Raw genomic sequence first — 16,339 nt, 5'->3', positions numbered from 1 at the left:
AATCTTAACAAAATTCTCCAATATTTTAATATCATGAATAATCTTCTGTTAGTTATGGAAGCTAGAACGATGCTTAAAATTACTAAAAACTTAACAGTTATTTTGTGGGATGATATTATAAACTTTATTTACTTTAAGTCATATTGTGGTTTTTAATGTTTTAAATAGCTCTCTAGCTCAGTACTTTTGTACTTCAACTCATAAACCATCCGCAAAGTCAGAAAGCTTTATGGAACTTAAATTGTTTGAGATTTATCATCCTGAGATAAAATCCAAACAACTTTGGTTTAAATTGTATACAAATTCTTGCTCATCTATATGTTTTTTTGTGTTGTTTTTTTTTTTTGGTTAGTATTCTTTGCATGTACTATCCATGTGACTTCTAAACCCAGGGAAAAGCATTATCTATATATGTTGTACTAATGCTTACTTCATGTATTTGCATCAAAAGAAGTGAAAAAACACACACAAGATACTCCTAACTTAAAAATGAGTAGCATCAGCCGAAACCGGTTTGGCTCAGTGGATAGAGCATCGGCCTGCGGACTAAAAGGTCCCAGATTCGATTCCGGTCAAGGGCATGTACCTTGGTTGCGGGCACATCCCCAGTGGGGGTTGTGCAAGAGGCAGCTGGTCGATGATCCTCTATCATCGATGTTTCTAACTCTCTATCCCTCTCTCTTCCTCTCTGTGAAAAATCAATAAAATATATTTTAAAAAAATGAGTAGCATCAGAAGGAGACAAATAATGGAACAGTATGACGACCACTTAAAAGCTAAAATTCAACAAACGATAGTGCATGATAAATTGTTAATCCAGTTTCATGAAACTCAAGAATAAAACTCACTAGAGATTTTCAATATTACCTTCGGGTTCTAGTTAACACAATTAGGCAAGAAAATTAAACATTTAGCTAAATAAATTTAGCTGCATCTTATGATTATTAATTTGGAAAAGACTTTGCTACAAACACATTATAATGAATTAGATATTTTAATGTCGTTAAAGACTAGATGCATAAACAAAGATCAGTAGTTTTAATACTTTAGGAAGAAGTATTTTGAATTTCAAATGAGATGTACCTTTCTGAGTCTTCATTTGACATAAAGAACTGCACCCAATTTTTTAATGGCGTCCTCCTCATTAACCATCAAGAGGGATGCTGCAGTGGGCACTTTGTTGTATCAGAAGATCAGCGAGGCCTGCTCTCTAAGCCTCCCACAAGCCACACACATACCAAAATTTACTCTCTTCACATGTCTGGTCTTGGAGAGCTTGAGCAACTAACACCGTGGGTGGTGCCTGAACCATGGTCGACTCAAAAGCCACCAGGGGCTTGCCTCTGTAGGCTGGTATCACTGCCGGCCCATCACCCACCTACTGAACCAACAACAGGTGTCATCATTAAATGATTCATATTCTCAGTAAGGGAAAAAAGTGCCTTAACATCAACAATACTGTTTATAGTGACAAACTTTCTCTCCATTTCTGCTGAGCTAACAACAACTTCACTTAAAGAACTTTTTCTAATTTTTATAATCATGCGTGCATCTCTATCAGGTGACTCATGCCACGTCAGGAAGATGATTTATCAAAGGTTGTCATGTTATCCTACGACAGTTAACATAAACTAACAAGTTTATATTAGAATTTTATTTTACTATTTCATTTTATTGTGTACTATATACCAATGGGTAGAGAACGTTGAGTATGTTTCTTCATCTTGATCACCCATTCAACAAAAACAAGACAATGTACTTTAGTATAAGGTGCTCTTTTCTTAAATTATGAAATATAAACCAAGCATCCTTGTGATGGTATCTCTTTAGCATTACAACTGTGAGAGATTTAGAGCTGTTCTCTAGACTACAAGTTCCCATTTAGCCTTCTTAAATGTTGGCTATTCAAACTGCCTGGCAGTTAGGCCAGACTTGGAGTGGACACAAAGGGCCTTGCCACGGACACCAGGATCCTGCAAAATATTATCATTATCTCTGTGTGCTATGCTGTCCTAGTCATGATCACAGGACCCATTACAAAGCTACAAGATAAATTGTTCAGCTGAATGGCTTAGGCTCCTTTCTATGGTGCAGTTATTTCTGTTTCTTTTAATGACAAAATTAGTTGTGCTGCATTGTGATTTAATCCTCGATTAACAACATATCAGCAAAAATTAGTGTTTTCATCATGCAAGCCCACCCTATGATGATTAGAGACGTCTATGCCACTTAAGTTCATAACCACATGGAAGGATTATAGATAGCTCTTAAATCACTGATCTGATTTTCTCTTTGAAAAATAAAAAGAAGCAGCTCTGAATAGTTCAGTTACACTTAGATATTATTATTGTTTGCCTCAATCTTTGACATTAGGGACATAGAGGAAAAAAAATGCTCATGGCTTCAAAAGGCTAATTGAATTAAGAAGAAAAAAACATAAACTCAAGAAACATGATTACATTATTTTGTGGCTGAGTAAAATAAGCAAAAAAGATAGATATTAAAAATGCAGTATTCATTCAGGAAATATCTAAAGAGAGGCATCTCAAAAGTATATACTGAAGGTAAACTGTACTGATTGTAATTTGGCATCTTCTTTGTTATAATTTAAATAGGTTTACTCTTTCAAGTACACACGAAAAAATGATTATAGAGGCTAAAAATAACTTCTCAGAAATATCTTCGGAGACTGCTGTCTACCCAAAGCATTTTCTCTGCTTCTTGAATGCATGGCTAGACCACATCATCCAGGTTTTCTTTCGATTAAACAATGACATCCGTATAACTATGTTTTCAATAGTGGGAACACCATTACTCTCCAACAGAACCCAGAAAACTCCTCAGACACCCTTGGCCATGCTCTTTACCAGCTTTGTGCAGGCTGGAACTGTAATGACTCTAGAAGCCTTAGAAATAATCAGTTGAAAATGGCAGGGACACCATGGCCTGGGTCCCTGAGTGACCAGGTGGAGAAGACTCTCCCTCAACCAGCAGCACCCAGCCTGGACTAGAATTGCAGCAGGGAATAACCTTCTATTTTCTTTGAGCTGGTGGATTTTTAGACCTATATGCGGGGGCCTGATGCGGCGGGGATCTCCCTTTTCCGTGGCCAGCACGGAGAGAGATGAAACTGGTTCTTGATAGAGGCGTCCAGGGATTGAGAAATAAAGAAATAAAGAGACACAGAAGTAGATGCAAGCTGGGTCCCGGGTGGGTCGCTGACCTCCTCTGCTGGAGAGACAGACGACTCCCTGAGCCACGCAGCACATTTATTTATACTCCCATATACAAGGGGGGTTCACTGGAAAACTTAAGATTAAAGGAGCTTGGGAGGGCCCAGGTCTATTTCATTTCCTCTTTTCTGGTGCTAGACTGGTTCCACATCTCAAAGCCCTCTTCCGGAACCTAGACAAAGGTAAGCCAGGAAATGACAACACCTCCGCACTCCTGGGGCGGGGTGCAACTAATATGACTCTGTCAAATATCTTGGGCTCAGCAATCTAAAGAATGTCCATGTGTCTTCCCAGGGGGCCCTCTACACCTATATATTAGTTGTTTAGACTACTAAATAGTATAGATCTCCATACAAACACCTGATAGTTTAATTCAATTCTGTTAAATTATTAAAGTTTGTACAGAGTAAAGCAGCTGCTGTGCAGGTTATCACCAGGATGGGCAGTCTCGAGCTTGGAGTAGGATCTAGGGAAGTGGTTAACACTGACAGCAAGACCCTACTCAGCTGAGATCAATAAACTGCTTTGAGTGTGACTGCCCTTCCTTAAGATGCTCTGGGTGGGAGTCAAGGCGGGGAGGGGCAAAACTTCTGCTTTTGGGAGTCCCTTTCCAGAACGATTACAGCCTCTCCACTTCTACCTTCTTTGGGGACAGAGGATAGATTTAAGTATACTCCTTCTCCATGGTCATGTTGTTAGAGGTGTCTCTGTGCCCTGGTTCTTGTCTTGCTTATTGGAAGGAATTCAAACAAGAGACAGTACCAAATAGCAGCAAAGCATGCAAGAATCTATTTGAAAGAAAAGGAAATACACTCAGGTATAGTACCCCTGGGCAGCTTAGTTGGCCAAAGCTGAACCAAGTGCCCCACTGGTTTGGGCATTGGAAAGTTTATACCCTGGAGTTGGGTTGTGCAAAAAAACACACAAAACAAAACAAACAAAAAACAAAACAAATAAACAAATGAAAACAGCAACAACAACAACAACAACAAAACCTCCTCAGTTTTTAAGGCTGCCCCACCCAGATGTTAAGCTGCCTGTCAGACCACATCCTGGAGGAGTTTTTTAGTCTCCCCCTTCCTCACTCTGGGGTCTGCTAACTTTTAGTTAATTCTTGTTTGTCAAATCTCCCACGTCTTCCCCTTGATCTTAGCCATCCATCCCAGCTCATGTCTATCTAGCTACCTACTCTTAACAATATCAGTGACCAACAGAAGCCCTGGTTCTGGACTCTTGAAAGCTTTTCATTGTACCCTAAGGTAGCAGAGCTCTTGCTAGTCCTACCACGATCCTCTCTGTGATCTTCCTGTGGTCTTCAGGGTGCGGGGATCTCAGGTGACTTGATAGGGAGGATGAGGAGTGATGAAGAGGTATTGGGGTGTGGAGGCTGCAGTGTGTGAGAGTCATCAGTTAGCAACTTCATAAAAGATATTTAAAAGGGTCATTGATATACATGACATTTATCTAGAAAAACATTAAAATCTGTTTAGGAATTATAATATGTGTCCAGGGGAAAAATATTAAAGAGATCACGAGTTTAATTAATTTCAGCAACAACAATTTTTAAAAAACATGTTTAATCCATTATGCTAAAAGTAAAAACTGGGTTATTTTAATAGAAAATTATACTTTCAAAGGGATTCATAAGAAGAGGTAATCCAATATATGCAGTAAAAAATAAAAGAAAAAGATTATATAAAGGTATATCTAATTATACATGTATATACTCAGAATTGGGTTGTCTGCTTTTATACATTTTTTTCTTAATGTCTTCTCTATTTTAAACATATACTCATTTTGTATCTAATTTTATCTCCATATGTTGTATTACTTTTCGTAAAGAGATCCCTGATTTTTATGAGCTTCAGTCCCAAAAATTCTAGAACTATCCCTAGATTTATGCTTTTGCTTAGGATGTTAAAGTTTAGCCACATTAATGCCTTGGTTTCCCCCCCCCCCTCTTTTCTCATTTCCAAATATAGATGTTATTCCATGTCCATGTTGAAAGAGATGGAAAGCCCCGGTGAAAGAAAACAACCTGGAAGTGCTATTTGAAAAATGCATCGGGGTTTTTTGTGTGTTCCCCGCCCCCCACAACTTCTTGAGTTTCAAAAATAATAAGAAAAATGTTTGCACCCAGCAGGTTTTGAACTTTGGATACAAAGATATCTTGAAGTAAAGGGCATTTTGTTTTTCTTTGGGTAAACATGCATGGTGCGAAATGAAATATTTTATTCACATTATATACACCACATTTTATGGACACTGAAATAGTTTCCATCATTAAAAAAAAAAGCCATGATATTTTTACATCTTTTTATTCTCTTATTCTTCTATTCACAAGCTCTCACTAGCTCACCAGTCGCATTTGCTCCCTCTATATGGCACGGAGACACACAGTTGTACTTTCCAGATGACTTTTTTTCTCTCTTTCTCTGAAGATTAAAAGCTCTTTTTTGCAGGATGTTCAAATCACCAGGCTATTGTTAAATTTTTTGAATGTATTAATAATTCAATATTTATAACTTAGAAAGGTGACAACATGGAAAGGGTGAATCTGACAGTAGCGTGTTGTTGAATTGGGAAGGGAAAGGAAGGCCTACACGTAGGCAGACAGTTCTTAGATATAATTCTGAGCGATTAGGGGAACTCCAGTCTGAAACACAAAAGAAAGAAAGAGTGGTCAGGTAGCAGCCAAGACATAATTAAGGCCAGCTTGGAAAATATTTTCCATAGAACCCTCTTGATATCTACACTTTGGGTTGTAATTTTTAAGATTTTTCTTTGAGGTTGTTTTTATCTTTTTTTCCCCTAAATCCTTTTACTTTGGTTAAAAAAAAAATGTGGAAGAAAGAGTAAGTGAAATGAGAAATGAGAAACACCCCGCCATGCTCCCTGCACTGTAATTTGTTCTGGGATTTCACTTTCCTTAGAAATGCCCCTTTCATCAAGGATTCATTTATTCTTCTCAGCTAACTTTAAGTAATTTTCTGCATTTCCTGGAGACAGATCTGAAATGTAAGCATTGCTTCAATTGACTGTAACATATGCCTGCTGACTCAGGGTCCCCTTCCACCATTTAAATCTTCTAATAAATGCAAGACACTCAAGATAATGCATTAGCACCTTTGAATCACAGGTTTTCTCTATAGTACTATATTCCATTATTGTCAACTAGTTAAATTAGTGGGAGCTATTTAAAAAATCTATTATTTAAAAAAATATCATTTGATGAAATTCAAAGCTAATTTTCCATGAGGTGGCCCTGAATTTTTAAGCTTTAGAAATAGCTTAGAACTAAAATTGTCTAGATATAAGGAATAAAATGTATTTTATGGTGTTTGTCTCTGTGTATTCTTTTTCTGGTGTGTGATCTCATATATGTAAGATTCAGCTTTTATCTTAAAACTGAACCTCAGCGAAGAGTTAAAGAAAGATGAAACAAATATTTGATCTTATTCTTTGATCGCCTGAGATTTGAAACAAGCATGTAACCATCAGAGAGAAATGCCACCCGTCATAAATCCGATAAGATGGCAGTGGGAGCAGCAGCATCCTTTTGAATTATTCCAAACCAGACCTTCCACAAATGTATATAAAGCAACCAGAACAACAATATAGGACCTAACCCACAGCCAATCAATTCCATGAAAGGACATTGTTCACAAACTCCAAATGTGAGGTGTGTGTGTTTGGTGAGCAGAGGTGGGTAGTGCCAAACCACTAACAGTAGCAAGACCACACCAATCACACTATGTAAGGAAAAATGGGGAACTGAGAAACGGATTCATGAACTGGAGAACCAAGAAAACAATAGTCAAAGCAAGTATCCCAAATTGAGGAGATCCTAACTGCCCGAAAGCACAGCCAGGTATCCCGGGAAGAGCAGGTAAAAGTGGGAGTGGGTTTCCCCGTGCATTTTGCTTGGAGTAAAGAGAACCCTGGCAAGTTTGGCTGGCCTGGATGCAACCTGAGCCCTGCCTTTGTCAAGGTACAGGTATTTGTGCTGTTCTATTTTCTTGGGTTATACATACTTCCAAATTGAAATTTGGGGGGCAACGGGCAGTGAAGACAATGACTGCAGACGAGAAACTATTTTCATTGTAGTTGCTGAGAAAACATGCAGTCTTCATAACATCACTATTGTACATTATGATATAAATTTGGCACAAATAAAAAAGCTCATTTAGTATCAATTTAAACGCAAAACAATTATCTGGAATTATGGCTACAGCAGCCATTGAGAAAATATTAAACAGTAATTTGAAATTCTAAAGAAGGCATATGTTCACCCCTCTTGGCTTCCCCCTATATAATTTAGAAGACGAGCAATCAGGAAAAGAGTAAAATCTGCAGATTTGCAGCATCCAGGGTAATTTGGATCATTTTGGAGGCAGTCATCAGACACCATTGAGCCAAATGAGCAAAGAATCTAGTATCTTATTGGTCAATGAAAGCAGTTCTTGCATAGTTAGTGACCTTAACGTTTTGAGGTGAACCCACATGCTCTCATTCCTTGCTGTTTGTCTCAAATCCACACGTGCAAATGATCATGGTGTAATTCACACCCAGAAGTAACTCAGATGAGAGTTGCAGAGGCCGTGTTCGCTTAGTCACCTTAGTGGTTCCCAAAACTGTGACAGAATCTTCTCACAAGTTTTTTTGTTTGTGTCTCTGTGTGTGTGTGTGTGTGTGTGTGTGTGTGTGTGTGTGTGTGTGTGTGTTTTGTTTTGTTAACCCTTACCCGAGGATATTTTCCCATTGATTTTTAGGGAGAGTAGAAGAGAGAGGGAAAGACAGAGAGAAACATCAATGTGAGAGAGACACATCGATTGGTTGCCTCCTGTATGTGCCCCAACCATGGCCCGGCCAGGGAGGAGCCTGAAACCGAGGTACGTGCCCTTGACCGGAATCGAACCTGGGACCCTATGGTTCACAGTCTGAAGCTCTCTGCTGAGCCTGGCTAGGGCTCACCAGTTTTTAATAGATATTTCTTTCCCAGCTCCTTTTAAGCTTCCTGACTCCCAATATATGGAGATGGAGCCTGAAATCAATAATAATACAACCAGCAAACAAAACTCTAAATGGTGTGCATGCATAGCCAAATTTCAGAATCATCAAGGAAAAATAGACTTTCGTATAGTCACCTTTGCATGTGGACTTCTATCTGTGAATGCACACAAACCCAGGGTGTCTCAGATTTAGCAATGATGATTTTCAAAAGTTTGAGAAATAATGAGGAGGATGAGGAGGGTGATTCTATGACATTTTTCTCCTTTTTAGCTTAAACATCTGACTTTTGGAATATTCTAAAATACTTCCTAGTAATATTGCCCAGCTCCAATAGATGAGAATTGTGAGTCACCGTCAAATTGGCTACAATAAGTATTCTTTGACGGTTAATGTTTTATTCATTATTTTACTACCTCACAGTATTTATAATTCCATTAGCATTGCTAAACTGAGAATATAATGGGATGGCTGGAAAACCATTAATTCTTTAGAAACAACTGAAAGGCTTAGGGAAGGTTCCACATCATTTAAGACTAGGGTTGTAAAAAATTGTTCCTATCTGAAAAAAACAAAAAAAAATCTAGATATTATTTTAAATTTTCTCACTCAAGCTTTGCAATTTATTCATGTCATTTTGATCATAAAATTAATTTATTGATAGGTACTCTTTGAACTTGATAAGTGACACTATTGAAAGGCGAAGGTTATCCCTGTAAGGCAAAGATGTTAAAGTTTCAGACCCAAACTACCTATATTACTAAAGAGAAGGCTAATAGCTGAATTAATTCTAACTACAACAGAAAATGCTCATAGATGAATGGCATAGTTCCAACATGGGTAAGTGCTCTGAATTATATGTTAAAATTTTATCTGAAAACCTGCCTTTGAGCTGGTTCATAGTTAATCACATTCCTCTGGCATGAATTCATAAGCCACTCACCTTTTCAGAAGATGAACTGTCTACATATTCAGGCAAGATCAAAGGTAAGTAAGATTGAAACAGATTCTGTTATCTCTGAGGAGATGCTAGGAACCAATTATCCAGGTTTCAAGAAAATTATAAATACAGAGTGATGCTGGCAGAAAATCCATTTAGTCCCCATATTTTTTAAAAGTTACCATGGTTCACGTATCACTCATCAGTCCGATGCCATCCTACGCTCCGAGGTGACTCACATCCCACATTACTGGAGATGTGTAAATGATCCAAGGTGCCTTCCTTCCTGTTTCATAATTAGTTTTCTCTGAGTCTTTTAGGAGTGTGCTTATTATGTCTTTGTTACTCATTACTTAAGTAGCCTGTAGTATAATTTTTGTTATTTTTGTTATGTTTGTAATTCATACTCTTGTAACTTTATTAGATTGCCATTTTTTTTGAAACCATAGAATATTTTCCATTTAGATAAAAATTATCTGTTACAAATAGAAAAAAAAATTGGGGCTGCTAAACTCTTGTTTTGAGACAGTACTTTGGTATTTTTCCTGTTTATTTAAAAATGATTCATCTGTTCTAATGACCTATTTGTGTTCATTTTAGCCACTGTTTTTGGGGCCAGCAAAGTTGCTGCCTTCACAAAGCTCATATTCTTGTAGGAGAAGGCAGCCAAACAAATAGAGAGCAGAGGAGAAGGTTACCTTTAAATAAAGGTGAACAGGGAAGGACTCAGCCAAAAGGTAAATTTGGGCAAAGACCAGGTAGCAGAGGTTTCTTGATTATTTACCTGTATATCCATTTTTTTTGTTCCTTTCTATACACATGGCTGGCCAGCTGCAAGCCACCTTTTCAAATTGCCCTACATGTACTCGTCACTATACAATAAACTAATCACTGCCCAATAACTTAAAAAAAATTAGTGGAACTTGTTTCTTCTCACATCTGAATAAATCTTCTAGAAAGTATAAAACAATGACATGACTAACACATATTAAATTTTCAAAACTGCAACACTGGCTATCGGAAATAAGGCGGAATGTTTCATCTTTTCTTTATGCCATAAAATATGTGCAGTTGCGACATGGAATTAATCATAAGTTGAATGAACATACTCTCCAAGCTATTTCTCATTACCGAGCTGCAAGAAAGGAACTTTTTGGCAGACTGATATTTCTCAACATCATTTTGCGATTCTCCAACATTCTCATTCTGAGATAGAAAGCAGAGCCTGTCTGTGAGTTTAGGGAAACTGAGGCATTGCCACCTCCTGTGCCATGGCCATCCTTTGTTGTTCTCTTGGGACTTGCCACCAGTAACCATGTCAACCCTTGACAATGAAAGAGGTTGGAACTAAATAAACTTTTTCACTCATTTCACCCCATTCTGTAAAACTAAACTCAGATTATTTCAGTGGGCTAAAATGCTCAATTTTCAAAGCTGTGGCTTGCCTTTCATAGGAATATTCATAAGATGGTCTTGAACAGATGCAGTGTCTTTATTAAATAAGGCTCTCCTGACCAAGCATTAAACTGTAAGTTTGTTGATTCCCAGAGGTTTTTATGCTCTACTAACATGATGATGTGAGAGATATGCTTTTTCTTTTGTAAGTTGTGAGGGAAAACAGAGTTTGCCACCCCAAAATATGCCTTAAAAACACATTAATTATTTTAAGCTGGTTATTTTTTAAGAAACAAAAGACTAAACAAAAAATCATGTTGTATTCATATTACTGGTCCTTCATGGGACTGTTACGTTCTTTTCCCCCCTTGAGTTGAATACTCACTTTACTTACTGCCAATTTCAACTGCATGAGCAAATGCTAAATGTATACGTCACACATACACCTCTTTCATAAATTCTCAAAAGCCTTAGGAATATTTTCTAAGTCCTTATATGATATTTTTTAAGCCTCAGTTATAGCACTTGCCACATAGCTGTACATATGTTCATAGACCATTATCTCACACTAGCGTGTAAGTGTACTGAAGACCAAGATATTACCCTACTCACATGCCTGTGGTCACAAACAGCCTCTACCTCAGATCCGGCTCAATAAAGTTGGTGTGTGATGACAAACGAGCTAATTGCAAGAGGTAGAGGATTTTAAAATCTACCACTCCTTCTTTCCTCTCCTCTTCTTTGCTTCCCTTCCCTAATAATTCCTTGCTTATATAACGAAAAGCACAATTTAAACTTCCCATTATTCATTTTTTATCCAAGCTCCTCAAGCTGCCAAAGTCCACGGGGCCAGCCCTGGTGTGTCATTTGGTCCCAGCAGCATCAATAGACTCGCTTAGTGCCATGACATCGGACTGGGTTTCTCACTCTGTTCCCTCCAGGCTTAGGTCTCCTACTCTCCCCAATTTTTTGAGCCAGGCACAATCCTGACAACAAATTCCATTTCTTCCCTCACTTTAGTGAGATCTGGCTTGTGATACTGGCCAACAAGAATCCTCACTAACCCACTAGCTGAAGGACATGCCTTACAGAGAAAACTTCCTGAAGGCAACCTAGTTCTCACATGGACAGGTGACTCACTGTACTCACTTCATCTTGACTTGTTTCGACAGTACAGACAATGTATACTTTTCTACATTTTATTACCTATGAAAGCTACCCACCATTCTTGTCTCAGACCTCATTCTGCTAATAACAATAACTTACTATTGTTAATTAAGCTTTCTGGTTATTCTTATGCAAGAAAGAAATGCTCTGAATACATGCACTCAGGTTATTCTCTCTCATGTTCTCCAACCTCCTGTGGAGAATTGTGTAAATCAGGCCCCCAGAATGAATCAAGTTGAGGACATTTACAGGAAAGAAGGACCCTGGGACTTCCCTGTATGTCTGGGAAGTAATCCTTCTGGAGTTGGCTGTCCATGGCTGCCTTCCAAACCTTAACAGAACAACTTCCTGTCTCTGATTTCCCTTAGCACTCTGGTCTGTTCTACACAAATACTGAGATTTTCTGACCGCTCCACTACAACTTATAATTGCTGTGTTGTTATGACTTTCAAAAATGCTGGCTAGCTTTGGTGGATGCATGTCCGCAATGAGCAGTGATGAAATGTTTCTTCTCCCACTGGAATGTGCAAGCCTATGACTGCATGGCTGTTGGAATCGGGGCCTGGTGTCCTGCATGTCTCCACTAGCAAAGGCTCTGAGGATTCAGCCCAGTGAACCATGTCATGTGGTACAGTTTTAGAATACTGTGAGCAATGAAAGGTTTTTGCAAGCTTCCCCAGAAGAGAAAATAAAAAGGATTAACTGAAACTTTAAAGAATCTGAAAGGACTCTGTCTCTCAAATATTAGCACTGGAAGACAGAAAGGCAAATTATTCCCAGCAAGAGTCCTGCAACAGGCTGATAAAGTTTGGAGCTGACAGATGATCTGGGAGCGGTTTCTTATAAACAAGGTCATTTAGTTCCTGGGAACAAATTAAGATGACGTTTTCACAAGTGAATGGAAATTTGGTCATCTATGAGAACCAGGAAGCAGAACCTCACCAGATATCAGATTTGCCAGCCTCTTGACCTTGGACTTCCTTATCTCCAGAACGGTGAGATATACATGCTTGCTATTGAAGCCATCTGGTCTGCAGCATTTGTTCTCTTAGCAACCCCAATGGACTAAGACGTATATATTCCATATGCTTTTTATTTTTACATTTTATTATTATGTATTTAAAAATTAAATGGTAAAAGTTGAGCAATTTATTTAATTCCCAACACTATTAACACAAGTGAAAAGTAAATTTTGATGACTGCATTGCACAACCAGAAAACACAGTTGAGACATAGAAATGTGTCCCTATTCAAGCAGACAATATATGAAATTGCTAAAATAATACTAAAATGTCTAGGAAGACAAATTCTATAATAAATTTGCATAACTTGTTGAAAAGATACTTTAAAGTGACTTCAAGAACATATTCCTTTTAGAACAGTTTGCAATCACTTATAAATAGCGCAGTTATGTGTAGACACTAAAATATTCTTCTAAGATGTTAGCAGTAGAAGGAAGAGTGCAAAAAGAATCAAGTCCAACTCTTCCTCTTTTATATGTTTTTCTTGGAGTTATAATAATTTGCTTGCAACACAAATATTAACCTGCATCACTTCCGGTTAATCTGGTCATTGTCCATTTGCCAAATGGTCCCACGCTCACTGAGCTTCCCTGGGACCTTCACTAGAACATCCCTGTTCACATGTGTGTATCTAAGACCTCTGCTGTCACCAACTGGAATCAGTAGCAACTCACCCCTTTGGTACCCAGAGATTTTGTAAGCTTGTGAATGCATGTTTAAATCACAAATATGAACTAATCAATAAAACAATACTACCACACTGGAAGAATGTGTCAGGGTCCTCCAATACACACCAGACTCAAAACTGAAACTTTTGAGAGCTTAATTTACAGGCTGCCATCAGCTTCTGATTAAAAAATAAAGTGCAGAGGCTGTAAATCTAGAAGGATGCAGAGCGCAGAATATTTGAGAGTAAGCATTGCCATACTCACTTGAGTCTACATCCTTTTTTTGTGTGATTCTAAAGTTTCATGTTTGACACATTCTTAGCATGGGAGAGTTTTTTTTTGTGTTTTTTTTTCCAAAAGCTACTAACGTTTCCATCATTATTTTATCCTTTCCTAGCGTATTGATTCTCCAGTCTCCTGGATGATGATCTGATGCTTTGCTTCTCTATTCAAATACCTAACACCTCCTCCCCTAAGCTTATTCTCATGTGACTGTTTCCTGCTTCACTGAGAAAACAGGACAATCAGAAGAGAACATATCTAGGCTCCTCTCAGCACAATTCCCACCTGCAGGCTCTCCAGCCACGAATTCCGCTGTTAATCCTATGCTTCTAGATGTCTTTTCTGCCACTGTCTACAATTAAGCTTGTGCACTACATACCATCCCCTCCCACGTTTCCAAGTATGTAATTCCAGAAATCTGGCTCATTATGTCATGCATCATCAGATTTTCAGTCAACTGAATCATTACCTTCACCAGCAAATGTGTTATAACATCTCTACTCGATAAAAAAAGTCCTTGGATCCCCACACCTCTCTTCAGAAACTTTCCTAATGCTGCAAAACTTCTAAGAAGGCTGACCTAGACTCACTGTCTTCAATTCCTCTCATCCCACTTTCTCTTTAATCCACTTTAACCAAAATTTTATCTGACCATTCAACCAAAATTTCTCAAAAAAGATGTTGTGACTTTCACCTTGCTAAACCATTGATTCCTCATGTTATTTGACCTATAGGTAGTGTTTGAAGCCATGAGCTCTCAGTCTTCTCAGAAACTCTTTCTTATGTTCCAAAATACCCCACCGTTGTGATTTTGCCCCTATATCTCCACTGATCTATCTAAGTCTTCTTTACCTGTTACTCCTTTATCCCTACCTTTGGAATGCCCCAGGTCTACTTACTTTCTATATACACTTACTCTATTGGTTATCTTTCTCCATCTCATTGCTTTAATTTATATTCCAACATTTTCCAAATTTATATCTAGTGCCTGGGTTTCATTCTTTCACTTTAGGCTCAAATATGCAAGAGTAAACTCAATGTCTCTACTTGGACAATAAGCATCTCAAAAAATGTTTTAATTGAATTAATCACCCCAATCCAAAGTCTCCCCAGATAATAGCATCTCTATACCAGATGCTTAGTCCAAAACCAAAGGTAATTGCATTCTTCTATCAACCAACTCTAACAATCCCCTCTGCTGCTACCACCCTGGACCAAGCTACAAATATTTCTTGTCTATTTTTTTAAAATAGTGCTCCAGGTAATATCCCTGCTTTCTTCTTTCCTGCAGTCTATTTTTAATACAGAAGCTGGAGTGATCTTTTAAAAAACATGTCAGACTATGTTGTCTGTCTGCTCAAAACCCTCCCATGGTTTTCCAACTCATTAAGACTAAAAGTCAGGTCTTTGTGATGGCTCCTAAAGCCCTACATATTTGAACCCTCATAATCGCTCTGACTCATCTGTTCCCTTCTTTTGCACACTCCACTTCAGCTTCACAGGATTCTTTGCTCTTTTGTGCCCAGGTATTTGTCTCCCTGATAATAGGCATTCCTGCTGTCTCGCCTTCTTTAGGTTTTGCCCCCAAGCTACTATTTTAATATCTAATTTATCAACCTATGTACAATGGGAAAACACAGCCTCCTCACTTCCTGTATTCCTGCCTGCGTCATATTTGTCAATAGAAGCGATCATCCTCTGAAATATATCATAATTACTTATTTATTAGCAACTCCCCCACTTCACTAGAACATAAGCTACATGAGATCACAGAACATTTATTGAATGAATGGGTGAAAAGCAGTTGCTAAAATGACTATAAAAGACATGCGCCTTTTATAGTTGGAAGCATGTCAGAATGGAGCAAAAGGGCATATCTTACTTTTTAAATAAAGACTTTAGAGATTACTTTTGAATAGTTTAGAAACATAATTACAAACATGATACTGAAAATGAGTCTCATTATAAATAACTGCCTCTACTCTCACTCAACCTTCAATAGTGTTCAAAAGTCTCATCTCCATTATTTTCTCCAGAGCAGTTCTTCTTAATTTTAGTCCTGTTAATTCATTTATATTTCCTAAATCACCTCTCTCTCAGTAGGCGATCTTGGCTTTTACTTCACAAGGAAAACAATCATTAGAAGTGAAAACACCTGGCAGGCTGAAGCTCTGCTTTGTAAAGAAGCTGATTTGAGACACTAAAATCAACAGGGTGAGAGGGAACATGGACAGGAGAGAGCGAGGGAGTTCTGTTCTGTTTTTGTGTTCTTTCTAGTTATGCTCAAGGGAAGTATGACCCCCGTCATCCCACAGTTGAAACCTTCCTTTGTAGGATCAGTCTTGATGTTGGGATATTTATTAAACATTGTCAGTTAAAATCCAATTATAGTTTATTTATTGTGTGTTCAAATGGTTCCAGCTTTGAGTATTGGTAATCTTTCATTGTGTCTTGTGCCCTGCTGATATTATTGCAAGGTTTTATTTCTTTGGAGAACTTTCCCACTCTGGGACTACAACATTTTCTCATATGTTCCCTGACTAGTCGTAGAGTCAGTCATATCGTCAAAGAGTCCTAATTCCTACTCTGGGAAAATAGTATGACAAACCAAGAACTGGGTGA

Source organism: Cnephaeus nilssonii, assembly GCF_951640355.1.
Source record: "Cnephaeus nilssonii genome assembly, chromosome: 11".
NCBI lineage: Eukaryota > Metazoa > Chordata > Mammalia > Chiroptera > Vespertilionidae > Cnephaeus > Cnephaeus nilssonii.
The sequence above is the reverse complement of the archived record's forward strand: the minus strand, read 5'-3'. Positions refer to the sequence as shown.